The sequence below is a fragment of the Anopheles stephensi genome, chromosome 2 (genome assembly GCF_013141755.1).
Source record: "Anopheles stephensi strain Indian chromosome 2, UCI_ANSTEP_V1.0, whole genome shotgun sequence".
NCBI lineage: Eukaryota > Metazoa > Arthropoda > Insecta > Diptera > Culicidae > Anopheles > Anopheles stephensi.
The window spans coordinates 89,445,215-89,458,686 of record NC_050202.1 but is presented as its reverse complement, the minus strand read 5'-3'; positions in this window follow the sequence as shown (position 1 = coordinate 89,458,686).

Below are 13,472 nucleotides of genomic sequence, written 5' to 3'. Positions count from 1 at the left end.
GGAGCGTGCAGTTTGAAGTGATCGTCAGCTTCTCGGCCACTCGTGCTCGGACGTGCCCGGGGACGTGCTCAAATGCCGATTGCATTCGTCCGTGATATCTTGCTTCGCACCGGATCGGACCACCCAACAGGCACTGTTCAATCCTTCGAGTATCGGGTCACAGCCAGCCACTACCAAAAACCGGCAGTTGGGCTGCAAAGCAAGCAGTGACATCATGCGGCTCCAGGAGTACTTTAGATATCGCCGTTGGCTGGAGAAGACTTTATTTATAGAAGCGTTACGCCGGATTCCGGCGTCCCAGCAAGGCAAACAAATTATGCTTTGAATGAGTAGTGAAAAACCGTGGGACAGATGCGTCCAGCGCTTGCGTTGGTGTGGGTTTGGTGATAAAAATTCGTCCAGCTCACCTGCATACGCCAAGTGATTGGTGGCCGATGATTATTTTCACGGTAACAAGAGATGGTTTTCGCAAGATGACGAGGAGACTGGTAGGTCACGAGTGTTAGTAAAAAACAACGAGTGATCTTGCCTGAAAGATGTCCTTGTAACTAAGCCAGGCAACTCCTCTGTCTCCAATAGACCAATATGTGACATGACTTACATGACTGGCCGAACCGCTTTTTTAGATTAGTATACAGCCACAATATCATGGCCTACGAGATCAGTAACTCTTTAGTAAAGTATCACCTTCTTTAACTTGGACTTCGATAAGCTGTTGCAATAAATCCTCAATTGTTTATGAAACATTATTGTTTGATCCTCTCTCAATCCTCCAAAACATCCTGAAACCTGATTAATCTGACCAGCGTATCAAACCAATCCAAAGTGTGGAATAGTCTAGGGCTCGGTTAATTTGGTAGATTGTAGTAGTTCTAATGAAGAATTCCTCCAGGCCTTTTAAATACTAAATTCATCTTTCCCTACTACACCTATCTGAATTATCTGGGGAGTCCTTGTAAACCCTGAAAATGAATTTCCTGATTATCATCCATTACTTTGGGAAAACAAATGTATCCTTACAACCCAGGTAATCGCTCTTTAAAATCATCTAATTCAAGTCATCATTTAGTATATCTTTTATGTCTTCCAACCACTTCTACAACCTTCTCCATCAAAAGGATTATTGTGGGACGATTGTTTGCTTTTCCGTAGATACATTGGCACAACGCTTGTCTCGCCGAGCCAAGAACGCATCCTATATGTGCATAAGATTATTAGATGAATGCCAAATACCGGTAGCAACATATTAGCGAGCCTGCTGGAAAGGATTAAAACCATAATGATATTGACACTCTTCAGGTACACTCGAGGACCCCATTCAACACAGTCGCGTTCGATCGTTGGAGGGAGTTTGTCGGATGCCGGTCATGCATGCTAAAGTAGAACAATAGACAACCCCGGACCTCTTCCACTTTCCGTGAGCTGGCAATGCTTTTCATCCAACGACTTACACCTTTTCATTCTGGAGAACGTCTTCGTAGACGCGAACACCTGTAGCACTCGGTGGTTCCTCGGTGAATAATGAATAATAAAGTAGCACTTTTGTTGTACTGGAAGTTCAATCTCCTTACAGACAAAAATTGGGAAGCGGTCGGCTCGGTACTGCTCGGGGAAGATAAAGTCGGCGAGAGAGCTGCAGGACTTGACCAGCATCAGTAAAGGGAGCAAGGGATATTCATTCACAACCGGCTGACGAGTCCTTTTGTCTCGGAAATGGCAAGTCCTTCCGCAAAAAAAAGGTTAACTGGTGGCGTTTGTTCAATGGGCTGGTAGAAGTGCGTGCCCTTGGCGTACTGCTTTCAATTTCCCTTTTTCGCTTGAACGGTTGACTTGGCTTCCTATGAGCACCAGCGAGATCTTTGAGATGGCTTCAAGATTTGATTTCTTGAAGGTTGTTGTTCACATTGTCCACTCGCTTAAGGGCCAATCGTATCGAACGATGTTTTGTCCGATAAGCTAGGACACAGTGGGTTTTTTTTCATTTCCGGATTCATCTCTCGCTCTCTCGCACTCTCGAAGCATATTGGGATCTCGATTTGTTGGGAACGGTTCGAAAGCTTTCGAAATGCCACTTAGCAGCATAATAACTGATCCGACGGTCCATGAAATTGAAGGCAGGACAATGGTTACACCGATCCACTTCCTTATACGATCGCTTTCTGAAGATGCTGTTGGCCTGTCTCTCATCCAAACACACACACACATACACTCCGGTTCAAAAATCAGCACACCAGTTTCCAGTTTTCCGTGACCTACTCATCAACCCCGGACTGGACGGAACCCCACACCACGCACATACACACACACCCGAGGCTTTCGTTTTCACCCTTCCGGCTGAGGAGCATTACAGTCAGTGCGTGTACGGGTTTATCAAATTTAATTAACATGTGATTGTTAAAAAGGAATATTTCCGTTCCGTGGCAGAGGTTTGTGACTTGCCTCGCACAGCACTCAGCCGGCGGCAGTCATTGATTGCAATCCGCAAAACAGTCGCCGAGCCGGTACCGGGGACCTCCGACGATGCCTGCCCGCGTACGCCGCGTCTCGCCGGCCATTCCATCCGTCGATCTCTCAACACGGCAAGGGTGTGAATTTATTCGAAACGAAGTAAAGAGAAGAAGAAAAACAACAACGATATGGCTAGAACGTTTTATTGCCCGTTTGTACGTACGTGGACGCGGGCCTCGGTGTGGCGTTTAGTTGTTGTTAAGAGCGTTCGAGATGGATGCTTGGGATAAAAAGACAAAACACGGGCCCGAAAAGTGACCGTGGGTAAGTAGCGTCGGTTAGGGAGCTTTGCTGGCGGAAGGAGGAGAAGCAGCCCGAGCCGGAACCGGGACGTCGGCATCCGATTGAAACGCTGAAGATCTTGATCGATCAAAAAAGCTCGACTCGACCGAAGAGATGGATCCATCTCTCCCGTGAAGGACACTCGGTGAAATGACTCGTCAAGATAGAGATACTGGACGGTGAAATGCAGAACAAGTGGACACGCATTTGGACACCATCCAGCAACAATGGTTCTGATTGAGCTTTGGAGGTTGTCCCGTGTTCTAGCAGCAATGGGACCACCCAGGAAGAACCTGATCCTCAGACGCGATGGCTTGGGAATTTCTTTTTCTCAAGAAGAAGCGCCGACAACTGACCGCCAGTCCCGGGCTACTGTGTGCAACGGGCGGTGATGCTGATGATGCGTCGACGTCCCTTTGCGTTCCATTCGCACGCGGATTCAATGGCGTTCATTCATAAACATCCGTCTGTCCCGCCAGGTAAAATGATCGCCAACCATAAGCCGGCAGATTAATGTTTCTGTTGATTTTTGCCGTTTTCTGTCCGTTCAACCTTTCCGGCGTTGACCTCGGTGCACCGAGGAAGACCCCAGTTCGCCTGGCAAATGTGCGCTATGGCAGTTCGCAAAAGAAGGTGCGGCCCCATAGGCGTGTGCAACGCCGATCAATGGATCCGATTGTTGCACAAAATTGAGGTGACCTTAAATATTGCTGAACTGAAAGCTCGATTTCGCTGACGGGCAGGATGTTGCCGATGGTAGGCTTCCCCTGGTGACAGACGGTTTGTCGCAGGTCGGAAATTGTTCCGTTCCGTGCCGTGAAAGTTCCGACTCGTTAGTGCAACACAAGCGCTTCGTTCAACGACAACAGCTAAAAGAGAAAAGTAATGCGTTGTGATGTGCGAACGGACAAACGGAAGGGCGATTGCTGCACGACGACACATTGGATATTAAACGGTGAAGATACAAAAGGGGTCTTTGGCGGGTTTGAAAAGTTCCAGCACAGGGTAAGTTTCGCCAACAAAGGTAAAGGTAAGTGTGGTACATGACCAGATGGATTCAGTGTAAGGCTTATGCTGCTCACTTTCAACTGTTAAGGTGAACTAAGCGATAAGGAGCCGCTAAGGAGCCGCTAAGGAGCTTGGAAATGCGAAAAACGAAATAAAAAAAACTGACTCTGGTCTTGAAGCTAATATCACTTTTAATCGATTTCTTCGACTTTTTTACCCCATTTCAATGCTTCAAACATAAACCGCAACCCGTGCTCTACAGCTGTTGAAATATCCAATAAAAAACCCATCATTTCACATCTGACATTATGAATCTTTAATATTCTACCAAAAAAGAAACCTTCCCATTGTTCCCTTTTGGCGCCGAGCAAACGGGGACTCGTTTTACAAGTTTTCACCATAATCTCGGCAAACACCACCCTCATGAACGCTGTGCCGGGTACGGGACGAAGCCACTTCAAAGGGATCATCTCGAAGGATGGACCGGCAGGATGGATCCCCAGCACCAGCCAAACCCCAGTCCCGTACTGAATAACTGTAATACTTAATTTAATCCACCCTTTCGATGGTGTTCCCAACCGGGAGTCCTGCAAAAACCCAACTTCAACTCGCCTGGACAACTTTTCGGTTTCGTCGACTTCATCTCGATCCGGGGGCGAACCAAATCCCAGCAATTGACGAGTGAAAGACGCATTTGTCCCGTGATTGCCAACCGAGAACGTGATAATCTTCAATTTCTTCCAATCACGACCGAATATCCCCTTGTGCGTACGGTTCTGGTCTGGGCCCCGGAGCGATAAATCAGCAACCAGCCGCAGCAAAGCACAATTGTTCCTGTTCGGTCCCCTTTTCCACGATCGCTCCGAATGCTAATAAACGAATACCCGAATCGTGGAGGGTGGGTTTCGGAAGGATTTTTTCCTCCGAAACAGGGGTCACTCTGCACGTTGAGTGTGTCGTGTAGAGTAAATGTTTCCGTCCTGAAGCGTTTTGCCAGTACCAGGGAAGCGTGAATGAAAAACAGAGGACGACGTTCGGTGAGGGTGAGTACGCCCAAAGCGTGTGCGAAGGGAGTTCTGCACGCACGCACCGGTACAGGATATTAATAAACGTTTAAGGATACAGCCAATTGTGTAAGAACCGAGGCGAATGGTTAAGGATGGGAAACAAATCACTCCGGTCGCTCGCTATCGCGCCGTTTCGCATTCTTTCGCCAGCTTTGTGTGGTTTGGAGTTGCCGATACGGATTTGGTTGGGCAAGGGAATACCGGTAGATCGTGGGACTAGGGACTACAAATAGAGCGCCACGGGTGGTGTGTGTTTTGATGCTTGTAGGAGGAATTGTTTGAGCAGGGTGTGAAATGGGTAAGTTTTATTACGCCGGGTTGACGTCTCTATTGTTTCGTTTTATTGTAAATCGCAATAATTACAACAATTTCGGAGGGAAACTACATGAAAATGACCCATAAACGAAGGGTTTGGCAGAAGTTGAAGGCCGTCAAAAATAGGTGACCTTCAATTTTGCTAGGACTGGACATTGAGCAATATCACCTCAGATTTGTACGTATTTCATAACTGTTCAGGACCACAACATAAGTTACATTAAACCGAGCATAGCTTCAAATAGAAAGGGATAACTAAGAAGGAACCTCAGCTAGATTCTTTCGAGTTTGCATTCCACAATTTCTTGCATAATTTAGAAAGAATCCTGATTGGTTTCGACATTTTTATTCATTAGACCAATTTTCCTGCATGCAAGGATAACCTGTTCCGAAACCACAGTTTCCCACGAGCAATTTACCACCAATTCATAAGTGCATTCTGAATCAATTCCCATGAACTACTGACGCTCTTGGAGGTAACAGGTTGCACGAGCCGAAAATTGAACCTCGGGAAAGGTACTTGAGCGAACCCCCATTCCCATCGCTAAGAATAGCCCGAACATGCGAAGGGCTGTTATGCGAGACTGACGCTAAAGTGTGGACGTCTCACACGCAAGGGAATTGTGGTTGTGCGGTGATTATCATCAGCATAGTATGATAACGTTTGCCGGATTTTAAATAGTTTTGATCCATCTGCACAGTGGACTGTGCGGTGGCCAAAATAGCACCCGGATTCGCTTTCAACAGCCAGCGTAATCGACGCCGAAAAGGGGTTGGAACCGGCCGGTGTGGGAGCCTTGCCCGTTGGCCTCCTCTATCCAATTACTACCATGATTTAATTCTAATAACATTCGCAAATAAGCACCTACAGTGAGTACCTGTTTGTAAGTGATTGAGCAAATATGTGTTCGTTTGTCGAGCAAACGAGCATGTCAAGCTGTTTGGCTGTCGGGAGTTGGCCGGGCAAGGAATTGGCAAAAGCAAGCTGCCAGCCTCCAAACCGAGAGACGCTGGGGCCGATTAGCGGACGGAGCTGCCCGAGGTAAGGTTTAGTAGCAAATATTTTGGTGTCAAACACATATTTGTATGCGGTTGTAGCGGACGAGCGCGAAATGTCAAGGTTAGGTTGGCACGTAATGTGGCTGTAAAGTGAAAATGACAATCACAATCAAGATGGCGGTGATCAGCTGAAGGTGTTTAAGTGTACACATGAAAAGCAAAAGGAAAGAAATGAATTTAAATAAATGTTGGCAAGAACTGTTCCTTGCGCTTTTCCACCTTATACGAATAGGGTGGGTGCGTAGTTTCCCTTTTTATCGGAGTGTGCGTAACAGTTTATTAATTTCGTTGTACAATCGCCATAAACAAACAAATCAGCAACGTTCGAAATGACTAACGGAGTAGTCGTGTCGCTAGTTCTTAAAACACCATTCCTCTAAGCCGCCGTATTACACGCCCTCAAAAAAAAAGGGGTGCAATCCCCGGCGGGGCGAATATTTTCGTATGGATCAAGCTTTGTTTTTCTAAAATCTCAACCACTGCATAAGCGTATGCCGTGAGGAAGCACCGTTTCCATTTGTTATGGTTTCTGCCAGAGCACGTGTTTTTACTTGGGCACGTTTTTTCCCCGAAACGGGCCGAAAGCCGATGGGCATGCGGCAAGTGCATGAAGCAAAACAGAGCCCAGCGTCGGGTTTAGCATGGGAAATGATTTTCCTATTTTGATTTTGATCTCCTTTGTGTTGTTTTGTGCAGCGGTGTTTAACGAACACGTGATAAGCAAATTGAATTAGATGTTTAATATATCCCGTCGTGGCAATTGAAATTGAATGGAATGCACAGTGGGCAGATGCGAGTAAATGTAGGTTAAAATTATGGTTTTGCATGCTTTGGATGGAATTGATACCAATTTATATCGATTCCAGGGATTTCGGTTGCAGAAAAAGCTATTGACAGAAATTTGAGTGGAACTTAAGATGATTCCCAAGGTAGCAAGACCTTTGGTAATAGAAACGGTTGGGTAATCGAAATATTCATCTAAGCTAAGTCATGCAGAATTCCAGGTTCTCTCACTACTTTAGAGTTGGAAAGAGAAGCAACAGAGATAATGTCAAGGAAAAATACGCTTATTGGTGCTGACATACACATCAATATCAGAAATCTGCTAATCGAATTTTTAAAACGCCATAGCAATAATGGCTATCATGATGACAACCTTGAACATCAGCGATTCTAGGATGCTAATAGGGAACTTTAATGATTAAAGTTCTGATGCGGACATCTAATGTCCTCTAAAAATTTAAACCTCAGGACACCCAATAAAAGGAAATATATTTTGTAGGAGAGTTTTGGAACCTACACCTATAGAGATAAAGAGATCCTTATCCATTCCGCATGGTCTTCCACTGGGAGCTCCTTCAGCCCATTTGATGCACATTTAGCACAGTGCAATCACTAAACACCGACCGAGCCATTTTTTACCGAAACGCATCACATGGTAAAGCCATCCTTCGAGGACTGCCGCCTCTCTAAACCGCGCTCGTTTGGTTTGGATGTCTTTGTTCGGGGAGGTTTTTGAAAATTATCGCCTCACCGTATACCTGGCTAGTTAGTGTTTGCTCTACCAAATCCAATTGCCGTGCTGTGTTTTTGCCCCGTTGTAAGTGAGAAAAGGCAGAAGAAGAAAAGGCCCAAATAAACACCGCGGCACGGTACCAAACATCACACACAACGACACCGGGAAGTCCCCAAATTCGATGTCCATTGCCATCGAAGCTATTTAAAGCAGGTGAAACATAAAGAAAGTTCCGAAATGCATGAAAGAACGTCCCGTTGGTCTCGTTGGTGGCCACGGCCGGGTCTTGCTTTACGTGCTTTCCGTCGCGAGTTTCCACCGGCGATCTAAGTACGTTTGTTTTTCCTTCTGAGCCTCCGAGCGTACCGATTGTGATGGCCGTGTTGTTTGATGTTTGCACGGGGTCCTTTCAGAGGGTGTTGTTTTTTTTCCTGTGCGTTTCGTCGAGTGTTTCCTGCCCGTTTTTTTTGGTTTCGGCTTCGATTCCGGTTGTAAGTCACTCGGTTTTTTTTGTGCTCTCAAGTGGTTCCACAGCAATAGAATCGTCAAGAAAAAGGGAATCGCGTTTGCTTTTTTATGATATTTTTCAACTCGTTTTTTGTGAAAGCGAACCGCCACTGCCACGACTGCGAGCGTTAAGGTGTTGAAACGATCATGTTTTTCGGGTGGTCCCTCCATCGCTCTCTTTGCCGACCAGAGTCCGCAAGGGGCAATGATGTGGCACATTATTGAACCCCATCGGGCATAGAGAGAGAGCTCAGGGCGAGAGGTCCTCGCGAAAGGATACGAAACCTGGATGCGGGCGGCTACCTTCCATTGATCGTGCACTCGATCACGTCCAACGCGATCGTTAGAGTGTTTGTGCTAAAAAGGATATAAAAGTCGGCACAGGATGCTCGGTCCGTATGTGTGCGGAGGTGTTTTAGACGAAAGGACCTATAGAGGAATTTAACGAAAGGACTAAACTTGAGGAATTTATTTTCTTGAAGACCACCCACCGATAGTGCTCAGTGGTGTTGGAGAGTTCAGAGGCGAAGAAGAACTCCGCCACGAACTGTTTACGTTTCCCATTCGTTTGCATTTTGTTCGCATAATTAGTTAAACAACTTTAAGTCCGTCGCTCACAAATGCTCTAATAAGTGTAAACAGAGCATCAGTTGCTTAAATTGTTGCATACCTAAAGGCGAGGCTAACGACGGCTAATGACTGCTCGGCCGAAGCAATAGTGGTAACCTCGTTTAAAGGAGACGGAGAATGAACATCTTTCACGTCGACAGTCGTCCGAATTCGCCATTCAATCGGATCGATGCCACGTTCCCACAGCACCTTTACGTGTGTCTGTTTGCGTCACGTGACCACAACGAGTGTCATTGTGCTCATCCTTCCGCTGCCACCGGTGCTCGCCGATGGTCAAACTAGCGGGTGATTAATTATGCATATGTTGCAGTAATGCCGCTTTTTAGTCTCGTTTTTTTTGGGGGGGAAACGTACGTACTGTGGGACCTCCGAAAAATTAGGGTCAAACGGAAACGGTTGTAAAGTCGCGTGTCACCAAACGACCGGCGGATCCATCCATTCCCGTTTCCCTCTCGTTTGACCTGCAACCACTAACCACTGATGTCTGGTCTGGCTGGGGGAGACTTTGAGTAGCGAACGAAAGGGAACTGATTAATCATCGACCATCGTGACGGAGGTCTTCAGGGTCAATGAGTAGTTGCTGGGGGCGAAATGGGTTACATTTTACCATATGAAATGATAAGCGGCAAAACCTATTTACATCTTGTTTCTAAGAAAATGCAAGCCATATTTACGTTAAGGAATAGTTTAAGATTAGTTCTGTTTATCCATGTTTCTTATCGCAATTCGGTACACATCAGTGATTCACGTCTAACATGCTTGTCTTGAAATACTTCGCTTACTGATTTTTTAAATATTTTTTTCTTGATCGAATAATATGTCATAGAAAAATCAATAAATCAAACTTTTAAATAATGTCTCATTTTTTTACTATATCCACAAAACTATTCTATGACTGTCTAGGTACGGATATAGTGAGTCAAGAAATCCAGGAATTCTTAGCCAAAACCTTCTTAGGCTGTCGTGCTTCAGTAGCAAAAGAAGAGTTTGCTTAAGGGATAAGTTCTATTAAAAGTGTTCAATATCTCTTATATTTTGGCACTACAACCTCGAAAGGATTCGGCCAGCCACTTCTTGATTTCTGTGAATTAATTAATTAGACTGAACCCCGAGGCAGGATAGTCTCTACGTGACTTGATGGGATTTGAACCCCGGTCCTGCCGTGTGAAGACCGATGCAACTATCGTTTCTGCCTAGAAACATGGAAATATCACCAATATCTAATGATATAATGATTGACTACATAGTCTGTCTGGAAGTCAGAACTACCGCACTAACTCAAGATATCACAATTTTCTACTAGACCGGACCATAATCCTATCCATATCACTCTCACGTTTCCAGAACTGTTTGAAACAAGAGAATAAATCATTAGATAAAGTGTAGAGATCTGAGAGTGTTAGACCAAGGCTTCTTCATCTGAGTCAAATCATTGCTGAACTAGAACTTGTCAAATTTTATCTTTGTAATAGAAAAAATGCATTAAATTGTCTTTATACTTGTTGGTTCTTTTTTTACTCATAATAAAAATCCATCCTTTTATTGGCTACAGACGGTCTTGAGTTGGAACTATTAAAAAATGATTCATTTATTCCACTGATCGCATCGATCAATTCTGAATCGGTAGCACTGGTTGGCGGTTGCATCGCCGCAGAGTAGTGTAGATAAAGAGCGTCTAGCGTCCCATTATATCGTAATTACGTGCGTACGTCCACCCTGACAAGACACGCAATCGAACTTTGATGCACAACCACGACCGGTGTGGTTGCAGTAGCGAACTATCCCAAATCTTCCCAACATCCCGTATGCAGCAACAAGTCGTGCACGAATCACGTGTCACGACTACTCATCAATTATTCTTCCTCACTCTCCAAAAAAACGGGTGTGCCGGACATACTTTAAAGGTTTCTGGCTCGTTTTTTTTTTGTAACAAGCAATTAGTGGAAAAAGGGGTCCTCCTTTCCGGTCACGTGTCCATCTGGGCACACGCTTTGGTGTGCCAGCCCCAACCCAAGCTAGTTGGATGCCAGTCACACCCTTTGGTGCGGCAGTGACCTCAGCGGCCGTTTTCACACTCGTGTGAGAAATAATTTGCTAATGCGAACCGATACGCGATTGCGCACTTGCAACTGCATGCTCAGTCGGTGCGCTGAAATCGGTTGTGGATAATTTGTTTAAAGTTACCACCTAGCTACTGGGGCGCGGATGCGCAGGTTTCTGAGAATTTAAATTAAAGAAAACGGTTGTGTCACACACAACGGACCGGTGCACCAGCTATAAAAAGTCACTTTGCACCTTTGCTGCATCCGAGTGACAGGTCGCTTTCAGGTGCTATAAACCAACCAAGCTGCCAATGCCACCAAGTTACGCCCGATGTCATCTCTCCCACAGGCCGAACCATTCTCATTGATAGACATTGCAGCGGAGTGGAGATATTAATTTTATATGAAAGAAATTCCATCCCCGTGGCAGGGCAACGTGTTGGCCGCGGTGTGAAATAAGTTGCTATATCTTGGCTGTAAATGTGCCGTAGCATCGACCACGATTGTTCGAGGTAGCAAGATGAAAGGACGATGCCTTACGATTGATTGATTTCGTTTTTTCGTCCGTGTCGGTGGACCCGTACAGATTTAAGGTAAGGACCGGTAAGAAGGACCGTTGTGGGGAGTCCAAAACGAGGGACTGTGTTTGATTAATTGCGTACGATACTGGTGCGGAGTTTTATGGACCTCAGCACCAGGAAAACCGAAAAAACGAAAGGCCGAGAGGTCGTCATGCGTTCGTCGGGGTCGCTAGCTACCGAATGCGGCAAATGAAAGTGTGAGATGTGTTGATATCATCCCGCGCATGGTCATGTTTTGATTAATGCCATAGATATTAATTATGAAATGGGTTAATCGTTGCCATCTATTCAGCAGCTCGTTCCGTGTGCTTGTCTATGTAGAACGTTGAGTGGAACATGGAGGACAGTTTGTTTAGCTTCTTATGGATTCTTTGAGAAAATGAGATGTTTGAGGCTATTGAAGTGGATGAATCCTTTTATGAAATCAGGTAGGACACTTATTGTCGCATTGAATCAAAGGAAAGGACAAGTGTTGTTCGACTAGACATATCCTCGACTATTTCGAGTCCTTTTCCAGGTGTGGAGAATGTCTTGGTACAAAGAGTTACAAGTGAGTAACTGAATAGAGATTGAAATTATATATTTTTGTACGAGTTATTCAAATTCAGCAATACAACTGTAGAAGAAGGTATTAATGAATAACTAAGATTGAATTGGTTTAAAAAATAAGTAGTTTGGCCGGTTATTTTTGCGAACTAGAGAAAAAATCGTCAGAAAATCAAGAGAAAAGATATGAATGAGATAGAATTGCGGGAAAATTGAGAGAAAAATTACATAGAATCGAGAGAAAACCGAGAAAAAATCAAAAGGATAATGAGAGAGAAATGATCGAGTATGGAGAGAAAATAGAGAGGGAATAGAGAGAAAAATAACAGAGAATCGAAAAAGAAATCAGAGAGAAGTGAGAGAAAATCGGGAAAGACATCAGAGAGAAATGAGAAAAAATCGAAAGAAAATCGACAAAGAAATGAGCGAGAATCGAGAGTGAAGTGAGTGAGAATCGAGTGAGAAATGAGAGAGAATGGCGAGAGAAATGAAAGAGAACCGAGAGAGTCATTTCTCTCTCGAGTCTTATTGATTTCTCTTTCATTTCTCTCTCGATTCTCTCTCGACATTTTCTTATTTCTCTCCCATTTGTCACACGATTTTTTCTTCATTTTCTTTCATTCCTCTCTCGATTTATGTTTTTATTTCTCACTTATTTCTCTTCTTATTCTCGCTCATTTCTCTCTCAATTCACTGTTATTTTTCTTTGGATTCTTGCTCAATTTGCTCTCCACTATCGCTTATTTCTCTCTCGATTTTCTCTTAATTCTCTCTCATTTCTCTATCATTTCTCTCTCATTTTCCTCTCAATTTTTTCACGATTTTCTCTCGATTCTCTCGCATTTTGTCTTATTTCTTTCTTATTTGCCTCATTTCTCTCTCGATTATCTCTCTATTCTCTCCCATTTCTCTCTTTATTGTCTTTCATTTCTTCTCATTGCTCCCTAGTTAACAAAACTGACTAGAAGAGTTTTTTTTTAATAATTTTCGTACACTTAATTTATCCTTCTTTAATAGTTGGAAGCATATTCATATAAATATGAAAATTACAATTCTTGCTTTGCTCCTAATCCTACCGAAAGCAATATCTGATTAAGCTAAAACTATTGCTCCATAATTGAACAGCGGTATCCTTTACCAGGCTAATCGATCATCATTCGCCCCGAAATTTGACCGCAAGACGCTCCCAAATATTCACCGACAGACGACCACCAATGCGAAATGCGACCCCGTTAGCCGCATTGAGCCAATTGCAACGCGCCTTAAGCTACTGGCAAGAAGGCTCGGATCGGATTACACTACTCCTTCCCGGTCGGATGTGGGTGCAGCCGAACCGAATTGTCCATCGCTAAAGTGACACGGATCAATCAGTAGCCAGAAGCTTTTAAAATATCAAATTAAAATGGACGCC